The following is a 10,457-nucleotide window of genomic DNA, read 5'->3' on the forward strand; positions in this document are numbered from 1 at the left end:
AATTTGGTGAAGATACATTGTCAAATGTGAAAGTTTTCCATACAAGAACTTGATTCCGATCGTTCAGTTTGTATGGCAGCTATATGCTATAGTAAACCGATCTCATCAATTTCTTCGGAGATTACATTGTTGCCTTAGAAAATAACAAATACCACATTTCGTGAATATATCTTGTAAAATGTGAAAGTTTTCCATACAAGCATTTGATTCCGATCGTTCAGTTTGTATGGCAGCTATATGCTATAGTGGTCCGATATCGGCCGTTCCGACAAATGAGCAGCTTTTTGAAGAGAAAATGGTGTTTGCAAAATTTCAAAACGATATCTTAAAAACTGAAGGACTAGTTCGTATATATACAGACAGACGGACGGACAGACAGACAGACGGATATGGCTAAATCGACTCAGCTCAACAAACTGATCATTTATATATGTATATACTTTATAGGGTCTCTGACGATTCCTTCTGGGTGTTACAAACTTCGTGACAAACTTAATATACCCTGTTCAGGGTATAAAAATTAAATACATTACAATAGTGAAAAATGTAAATAAATCGTACATTTTATCATTCAGAACATATGTATATTCACATGTATTATGACCATATGTGTTTATGTTCGCTTTCGCTATTCGGTCACTTATCAATAATAACATGTGCGCGCTGCTCATATGTACATACATACATAAATATGTGCGTATGACATTGGTACACAAATAACTCATACACAAACCTACATACTTGTATGTGTTCACATGTAGATATGTATGTATGTCACCCCCAAAAATTACAAATATTGTTTTACAAAAACAATAAATGTCTGAAATAGCATCAGCGGCGTCACAAGTCAATATGGCAGCCAAACGTAGTAAGTCTTACAGCAAGAACAATTTCATTTATGAACGCAAGCGCACTTTCAACAAGCAAACTCGCTTCATTCATAAAAGCGATCACCTTCACATCTCCCCCAGCATGCGTTTGCCCACAAACGGCTTTTTGCGACGATGGTAAACGCTAAAAATCATAAATTGAACAACTTTCTGATGCTTCTTCACAGAAAGAAGTGAGAAAAGGGGCAACAACGGAGTTGTCGATTTATAATATTTGTCAATTATAAAATATTTTTTCATGGTTCGCAAAAATGTGCGTCGATATGTACGCACGCTCATACATATGCATACATATTTACGCAAGTTTGTTGGTAACGCTGTTAGAGCGGCAAGGGAATCGGTTACAATCGGCGATCATTCGCTTATTTTTTCGGCACAGCTCGGATTTTCTACTAACAACACAATGTTGCGACGTTTTGTCGACGCGTCGGTCCGTCGACACTTTGACTCTTTGACAAAACGTGAGCTTCGCCATTGGTTGTTCGTGTCAACGGAAATTTCGCATGAAGCATTGAGTGTATATAGAAACGATGTTGAACGTTTACTTCTTTCAAGTGTCTTTATTCAACTGACTCTTTACAAAAATTCTTATTAGCTAAAAGCTTAACTATTTTAGAGTAATATTAATGAGTGTAGGAGAGAGTAGTGGTAATAATGTATGTTCGGGAATATGTTGTATGTATGTTTAGTGTGGGGGCGAACGTGTGGGTGTAGAGTTGGATAAAGTATGTAAAGTGTGAGTAGTTTAAATAAGAGTAAGCATAGGTAATTAAATATAAGAGTAAGACTAAGTTAGAATCAAGAGTATGATTCGAATAAGTATAGGTAAAGTATATAGGGCTATTATGTAACTCCTCCACCCTTAAGTTATTTGTGTCCTCGCAAATATTTAGTTTACAAGGTATTTCATTTTATTACAGTTACTGAAAATTTTTAAATTTAAATTAAATGAAATTACAATAAAATTAGTTAACATTTTCATTGTTCAAATTATATTTTTGTTTAAATTGACTTTTGTAATATTTTATTATTCTATTATTCGAAGAATCCACAACATAATTACCTTGGCGATAATACTTTTCAAGTTTCTTATATTTAGGTTTAGTTTTCGCAATTTGTGTATTAAATACAATGTTTCCATTTGATTTGGTTCAGCCTTTCTACTTTTATTCAATTTATTTACTCTTTGAATTTTTTGTTGTTCAAACTCTTTACAAAATTCATTTATCTCTTCTTTGTCAAAGTTTTTTATTATAAAATCAATTGATCGCTTTTTTGTGGTAGAATGAATTGTTCTATTATATGCGTTAAAAATTTCAAAAAGTTTGTCGTCTAAGTCTTTCGTTTTATGGCTAGTGTCTGCTTCTAATACCCTTCGATGCTCATTAAGTGTACCGTGTAATCTTTCAATGTCAGAATTACCTGTCTTTAGGTACGGCGTAGTTACGTGAGACTCAATATTTTGTTCACTTAAAAATAATTTAACAGCGCTGTGTAATATACAACGATCGTTATCGAAGATAAGTTTATTCATTTTCCCTAAAAATAAAATACGTTCTTTTAAAGCTGCTATTATTGCAATCCAATTTCTATCATTTAATTTATGAAATGTTGCATACTTTGGGAATTTATCTATGGTGGTGAAATACATTTTATTCCTACAAGGGTACCAAATGTCTATATGGACTATGTCATTGAGGTGTGTAGGGGTTTCTGTAATTTGGTAAGGAAGTTTTAGGGGATTTCTGTCGTGCTTAGCTATAGTGCAAATTGAACAATTATTAATATAAAGTGTTATTGTTTTATAAAGCTTCGGGTAAAAGTATTTATTCTTCAACTCTAAAATACTTTGAAAAGTGATAAAAAGATCATCATTTACGCAATAGATACACATTAATATACCTTGAATAATATTGCAAAGATCAGATTCCGGAGTAATTTCTACGTGATTTTAAAACTTTTTGTTTACAATTTTTACTACACATTTTTCTTTCTCTCCATAACTTATGTAAGTATATTTGATTTTTGTAATAATTGATTGCTTTTTCTGTTATAGATATATAATCCAAGTTATCTTCAAATGCGCTATGTATTGTTGCAGCTGTTGACATAATGTCAACTCGTTCATCACTTTCTCTATTAACTTGGTTTTCTTCACGTAATTGGCTATTAAAAATATTCACATTTCCTAAATGTTTAACTTAATTTTTTACACAGTATCTACTTAGAACATCGAGGCAAAGATAACAGCCTTTAATATGCGATATATCAAAGTCGTACTCATTAAGTAGGATTTTCCACCTATATTTGGTTCTCTAAAATTATGTAGCCAAACTAATGGTTGGTGGTCAGTCTGAATTAAAAATTTGCGATCTACTTAGAACATCAGCGACTGTGTTATCTTTGCCTTTAATATGCGATATATCAAAGTCGTACTCATTAAGTAGGATTTTCCACCTTCGTAGTTTCATATTTGGTTCTCTAAATTATGTAGCCAAACTAATGGTCGGTGGTCAGTTTGAATTAGAAATTTGCGACCGTACAGATACATATGTGCGAAAATGTTTACTGACCAGACAACAGCAAGCGCTTCTGGGTGGGTGGCTTTGTTGGATTAAAACTGACCCAATTGCGAATTGTGAAGCATCAGTTGTAAGGATGAACTTTTTATTAAAATCTGGGGCTTGTAACACTGGCTCACTAGTAATAAGTTTTTTTAACGTTTCAAATGAATTCAGGAATTCTTGGCTTCTATAATCCAATACAGCATTTTTTTTTTAAAGACGAACCATGGGGAATGCAATTTTCGCATAGTCTCGCGTAAATTTGCGGTAATAACCGGTGATTCCTAAAAATCTTTTGATATCCTTTATGTTTGAAGGTGGTTGTATTCTGTTTATTGCTTCAATTTTTGAGGGATCAGGTTTAATACCTTCATCTGTTACAAGGTGTCCTAAAAATTTTGTGGTCAATGCAGAAAAATGACATTTATCTATTTGTATCTTTAAATTTGTATCTCATAAAGTGCTAAATATTTTTTAATGGACTGTATGTGTTCCTGAAAAGTTGTGGAAAATATCAAAATATTATCTAGGTATACAACGCAAATTTTATTTATATGATCTCTTAATACATGTTTTATTAATCGTTGAAATGTTGCAGGGGCTGTTTTAAGGCCAAATGATATACGATTAAATTCGTAATGGCCACTTGCAGTTGAAAAAGCTGTCTTAGCCCTATCGTCGGAGTGCACCACAATCTGGTGGAATCCCTTAGCAAGATCAATTGTGCTGAAATAAAAGCATTTTCCCAACTTATCAAATAAACCTTCTATATTTGGAAGTGGGAACTTGTCGTCTATTGTTTGTTCATTTAGTTTTCTGTAGTCAATTACAATTCGCCATATTTGCTTACCACTGTTATCTGGTTTTTTGGACACAACCCATAATGGGAAATTGTAAGGACTACAACTCGGAGATATAACATTTTGCGCTAGCATTTCCTGTATTTGCCTGTCCACTTCTGCCCGATGTAGGACAGGGTACCTATACAGTTTACTATATATAGGAGTGTCAGTTTTTGTATTTATTCGATGACGAATTTCACTACTGAAAGGTAAGTTTTCACCATCTTTAAAAAAAAAAATCTTTAAACTTATTTACAACAGTCTTTAAAACTTCTTGATCTTTAGAATTTAAATGATTAGGAAACATACTAAGTGACGAATGTTCTACTATTTCTTTTTCTTAATTAATAAATATTTCCAAATGTTTATTCTTTTGATAATCATCTACTATTAATTCTTCTTCTTCGCAAAAATAAATTGGTAATGTTGCATCTTTTGTTATTAAAACTCTATTCTCGTAGTCGATTTTACAACTCAAATTAAGCAATATATTGTTACCTATTAGACCATCGTAGATAGTTATGAAATTTAAATTCTAGGAAATTAACATTAAAATTTGGTTTATGAAATTCTTTAAAAAATGGAAAGCTATACTGTACGTCTGTAGTAACAGTTCGCTTTATAACTTTTAAAGTAATAGAACGTGATTTTATTCTCCATTTGGGATTACAAATATTTGGGTTTATTATACTAAATTCTGCACCTGTAACTATTATGAATTTAAGTTTTAGTTAAGTAGGGTAACTTCCTTTGCCCTCTAATTGAAAATTTTGTTGGTTTTCATTGACTCCTATTTCCATAGGTTCTACAACTGTTTCACTGCGAAAACGATTATTACTTCTGTTATTTAACAGTCGTTCATTATTGTTATTATTATTCTGATTAAAAAAACTACTCGAGCTGAGATTAGTTCTGTATGTTTGGTTGCTGTAGTTGCTATTAAAACTGAGTTGAGTAGAAGAGTTTAGTGTTGCACTGTTTGAGTTATTTTGTCGCTGATTGTTATTAATGATATTGTTGTTGTTCTGAATAAATGTATCGTTTGCTCTATTGCTGTAATTAAATAGCTGACTATTCTGTTGATTAACATAATTGCTCATATTAGCTTCTCTGTTATAATTATTATGTTGCCTATGAGAAGAAAAATTCATGTTATTAACATTATGTTCACAGTTATTCTTTCCATGAGCTGTTTGGTGATGTTTATAGTTCAAGTAACCATTTGATTTTATAATTTCATATGCGTCTTTTAAAGTTTTTGGATTCCTGCCTACAATAATGCTTTTGACAGGCACGGGTAAACCATATTTAAATGAGTTTAAAGCAATCCTAGCATTGCTTTCACTATTTATACTAGAAGAGCTGTTGCAACAAAAAGTTGATGCGTTATTTAACCGACATAATAAAGTATTAAGGGAATTATAAAAAGTTTCAATTGTAGAAGTACATCTACAAATTCTAATTTTATCAATAAGTTCATCAACTGAATTCTTTTCGCCATGATTATCTATAAGGACTTTTCTTATTTCTGGCCATGTAAGTGAATTTCCATTAATTAAAATAGATCTTCTAGCACTTCCAATAATTTTATCTTTAATCTGGCCAACTAACAGAATTTTATATTCTTCATCAGTAAAACTGTCTAACATTGGACACATGTAATCTATACGCTGTACAAAATTTAATAGCGCATCTCTTTTTCCGTCATATGAAGGAATGCTATTTATGTTGGTGGAAATGAGCTTAAATTTTACGTTAATGTTTAAACTATCCATATTTGCTAAACTAAATTAAATAAAATGCCAAATAAATGGATAAATTTTACTTTTTTAAAACTACGAGCTTTAACGGGTATGTAGACAATTGCTCTTAATGCAAATTATATACATACGTATCCATATACACCTATATGTATGTACATAAGTGTGACCAACTTTCTTTTGACTTCCAATTGCTTTTCTTTCCAAGATTTGCTGCTGCGTTGATGAAGGTGATGAATTCGGCTTTAGTTCTTGACGAGAGGGGGAAAAAACGTGCTGTTCTCTTGTGCTCTAACTATACTTCTCCATGCAAGCGTTGTACTGCTCTGATTTGTTTTTGCAGTTTCCTTTTTTCTTACTGCCTTCGTTGTCGTGTAAGAACTTCAATACCTCTCTTGTTGTTCCAGCTTTTTATTCATTGTTTTTTATTGGTTAATTTTGATTTGGTTACTTTTTTTTCTGTTCTGCCGTAAGCTCTCTTTGAGTGCCAGAAATTATTCAAATACTCGTAGAATGATTTCTCTCTAAAACGGATTATTTACTGTTTTTTGAAACGGCTTTTGATTACAGTTTTTTTTCTTTTCTTTCAATTATGTATATCGAAAAAAATTTTTAATTTTTTTTGGATTTCAATATAACAAAAGTTCTTATGGAAACATTTTGTCGTTTTCATTACTTTTTATTTTTTTAAAAGTAATTTATTTTTCTTAAATTTTCTTTCCGAAAATATGTTCTTCAGCTTTCCTCTTATCGAGTCACGTTAATCACAACAAGTTTTAGTTTAAAACAAATATTCTTTTCGAACGATTTGTCTTTTGTGTAATTAACTTTTTATTTAAATTTTTTTTGTTTTTAACTTTCTTTCCGAAAATAAGTTCTTAAGCTTTTCTCTTTTCGAGTCACGTTAATTACAATAAATTTGATTTTAAAACACTTGTTCTTTTCGAACGTTATGTCTTTATGTAATTAACTTTTTATTTTAAATTTTTTTCCAAAACTTTTTATTTTAAATTTTTAGTGCGCGCAATTGACTGTGCCAGAAACGATGTTGAACGTTTACTTCTTTCAAGTGTCTTTATTCAACTGACTCTTTACAAAATTCTTATTAGCTAAAAGCTTAACTATTTTAGAGTAATATTAATGAGTGTAGGAGAGAGTAGAGGTAATAATGTATGTTCGGGAATATGTTGTATGTATGTTTAGTGTGGGGGCGAACGTGTGGGTGTAGAGTTGGAGAAAGTATGTAAAGTGTGAGTAGTTTAAATAAGAGTAAGCATAGGTAATTGAATATTGTCCTGCGTGAAATTATGAATGAAATGAAATGATTTATTTTCGATTTTTCTACATTTTTTTTAATGTAGCGCAACTTAATAAACATAATTTTTTGATTTCTGTTCTGGTGCGTAAATATACAGAGAAGTTGGGTTTCTGGCCGTGTGAAAAACATAGCATTTTCCGATTTCCTTGCATCCTGATGATTGTCAACGCAAAGGCAATTTTCCCTAGAAATTGAATACGTTTGAACTGAAATGGCTGTTGTGAAACATAATAATGACAGATCCAACTTTGAGACGCAAATGATGTTAGAGCATACCAAGCCTCTCCAAAGAATTTGGAAATTCCACTGGATAATTTACGGTTTCGTCTTCCTTGTCAAAACGATCGATCGATTTATATGAGCGCAAACCTCCCAGAATTTGACTTTGAATCTTCCAGTTTGAGTTATTAACATCGGTATTTTTGGCAGCTAAAATTGCGCGTGCACTCAAGCAATTGCAGTTACGATAATTTGACCAATGTTCGGATAAACATTCGTGATGCCCATTTCCAATTCTAAGCGAATACAATGAAAATGTCGTCGGCAATGTCATTTTTTCGTATCCCATAATTAACGCGAATTTGAAGGCTGATATGTCGAAATGATCTTCGCGAAAAGTATGCGAACTTCAGTGGCATGCGAAGTAACTATCGCATTGTCCTTCGTTTGTTTCCAGTGATTATCATATTCCAGCAAATACAACTGCTAGCATGCTTCTCAAAAATTTGCACACATTGTACCATTCACAATACGCAGTGACTTAAATGAATTTGAACCGCGAGACGCACAACAGTCGGAAAACTTTCATGAATTGCAAAAGTAAATATCCTACAAAGCGTTTTATTGCAGTTCACACCCATTCGATACTGCTGATCTCATATCGTTCAAGGCCAATAACCGCTATGTTGCTTTCTTTAGTGACGTACTTGTAAACGTATTTGATCGATTTCACCAATCTGCAATATTCAACATTGACATGAGTTTTGAATGAATTAGACAAAAGTGGCGAATATGGTACGATCCATGTGTTGTCAACTTCGATGTGTTGTTAACGTCGATATTCACGCCTCTAAATGCTAAATGTTCTGCCATTGTCGTCTGGTGAGCGACGCCGATACAGAGAATATCCATCATTTCCCATTTCCGTTTCCGAAAGAAAAGCACATGAGTAGTGTTTCGTGCATTTATTGTCAAACATACAAACCAAAATGGGATTGTAAGGTTCGCAAGGTCCATGAACCATATTGGTTTTCATCACTTCGTATAATTCTGGATCTATCTCCGAATCAGGAATTTCCACTGAAATGATTTCATCAATTTGATCTGGTGTAATCACCATCCGCATCCAAAGAAGAATGTGCGCGTGCGGCAACGCGCAACAGAATACATTCAGCATCTAACAGCACCATATATACCATAGGTTGCTTCAAGCTAAAGACCGTCAAACAGCGCAGCTACATATTGTTTAAAAAGTCGTGTTGTGATATCGTTACGATCGCTAGCTGATTGACTGCGATCCATAAGTCCGCACGTATGCCATCGCATTTTGGGAGTACTTCTTGCATTTCTTTGGCGTTGATGGCAAAAAGAACGCCGACAAATATTAGCGCGACCTCTTCGTGGCTTCGTACAAATTTGAAGCAGTAATTGATCACTTCGTCTGAAACACACATAAAGTTTTCACTGAATAATTTTCAATAATTTTTCCTTTGGATAGCCGGGATAAAAAAGCAAGCGACCGCAATTGAACGATTCAAATAATTTACAAATCCAAAAATTTTGAAAAACAAAACAAACAAAAATTGAAAAAAATGTGTATGAATAATGTGACTTTTTGGAATTATCCAATTTTCCGACTTCTCCTCATGAAAAGTATAAGGTATTTGTTTCTAAACCTTTCCCGATCCACAACAAACAACCTTTAAAAATTTCATCGACCGTTCTCTTAGTGTTACTAACAAACAAACATTCAGTTTTATATACATATGTATGTATGTATGTATGTAACGTGTGTATGGGGGTAAAGAAAAAGGCTATTTTTAGGGGTTTTCCGGAAATTATTCGAATTTTTTTCGCCGTAAAAACCATCTTTGAACTTTAACGAACATTTAAGAAAAAGAATTGGCAAATTGGTCCAGGCGTTATTGAGTTATGAGCGTACATACATTTTGGCGATTCATTTTTATTTATATAGATTAATATATTTTCCTCCTCTGGAGAAGCTCCCCTATCCGCATATACCCCATTTATACGGAAATTCGGGTCCGCCAAAGTAATCGGAAAGGTGCCCCGGCAGCCAATACAGTATCATTCGCAGGTCAATAGCAAAACGCATCGACGCTTTAGCAGAAAAATGTTGCTTACAAGTACCATAAAAGGCATTTGCGGAGAGGTAGGATATTGAAAATAGTCGCACGATCTTCGGAAACAAACGAGCAGTACAGACGACGAACGATGTAAGATGCAAAGTCTTCTGGAAGGATACGCCGATGTTTTCTCTAGTGCGCTGAAAGATATTGGTAAACCTTATATATGTATGTATGTAGTTCAAGCTAGCATCGAACTTGTAAGCAAACGCAGCGTGACAAGGTCAACAACAACAACGAAACGAAATCGACATCCGAATAGGCAAGCCTCGTTGTTCTAGTAAAGAAGTAAACTGGAAGTGATGGGTTATGTATCGATTGCCGACGTATTAATAAGATGACAAAGAAACAAAAATTTTTATTCCTGAAGAACGACTACATTAAGCATAACGTTTTCGATACTTCGCTCGATTGGAAAAGTGGGTACTATCAGATCGAAATGGCACCCAATAGCCGGAAATACACGCTTTTATGACAACGGACGGCATGTACGAGTTCAAACGCAAGCCGTATGGGCTGAAGAATACACCAGCTTTGTTTACTAGACTCATGGCAGAAATCCAAAGACAAGTGGAGACAGGCGACGTGCTGCACTACATTTTAGTTGGCAGCAACTCCTTCGACGAGTTGTACATAAAACTTTCCCGTGTACTCCATGTACTACGGGCGTGTGGACTTACATTGAAAGTCAACAAATGTGAGCTGCTCACGCAAACG

This window comes from Bactrocera tryoni, chromosome 1 (genome assembly GCF_016617805.1).
Source record: "Bactrocera tryoni isolate S06 chromosome 1, CSIRO_BtryS06_freeze2, whole genome shotgun sequence".
Lineage (NCBI taxonomy): Eukaryota > Metazoa > Arthropoda > Insecta > Diptera > Tephritidae > Bactrocera > Bactrocera tryoni.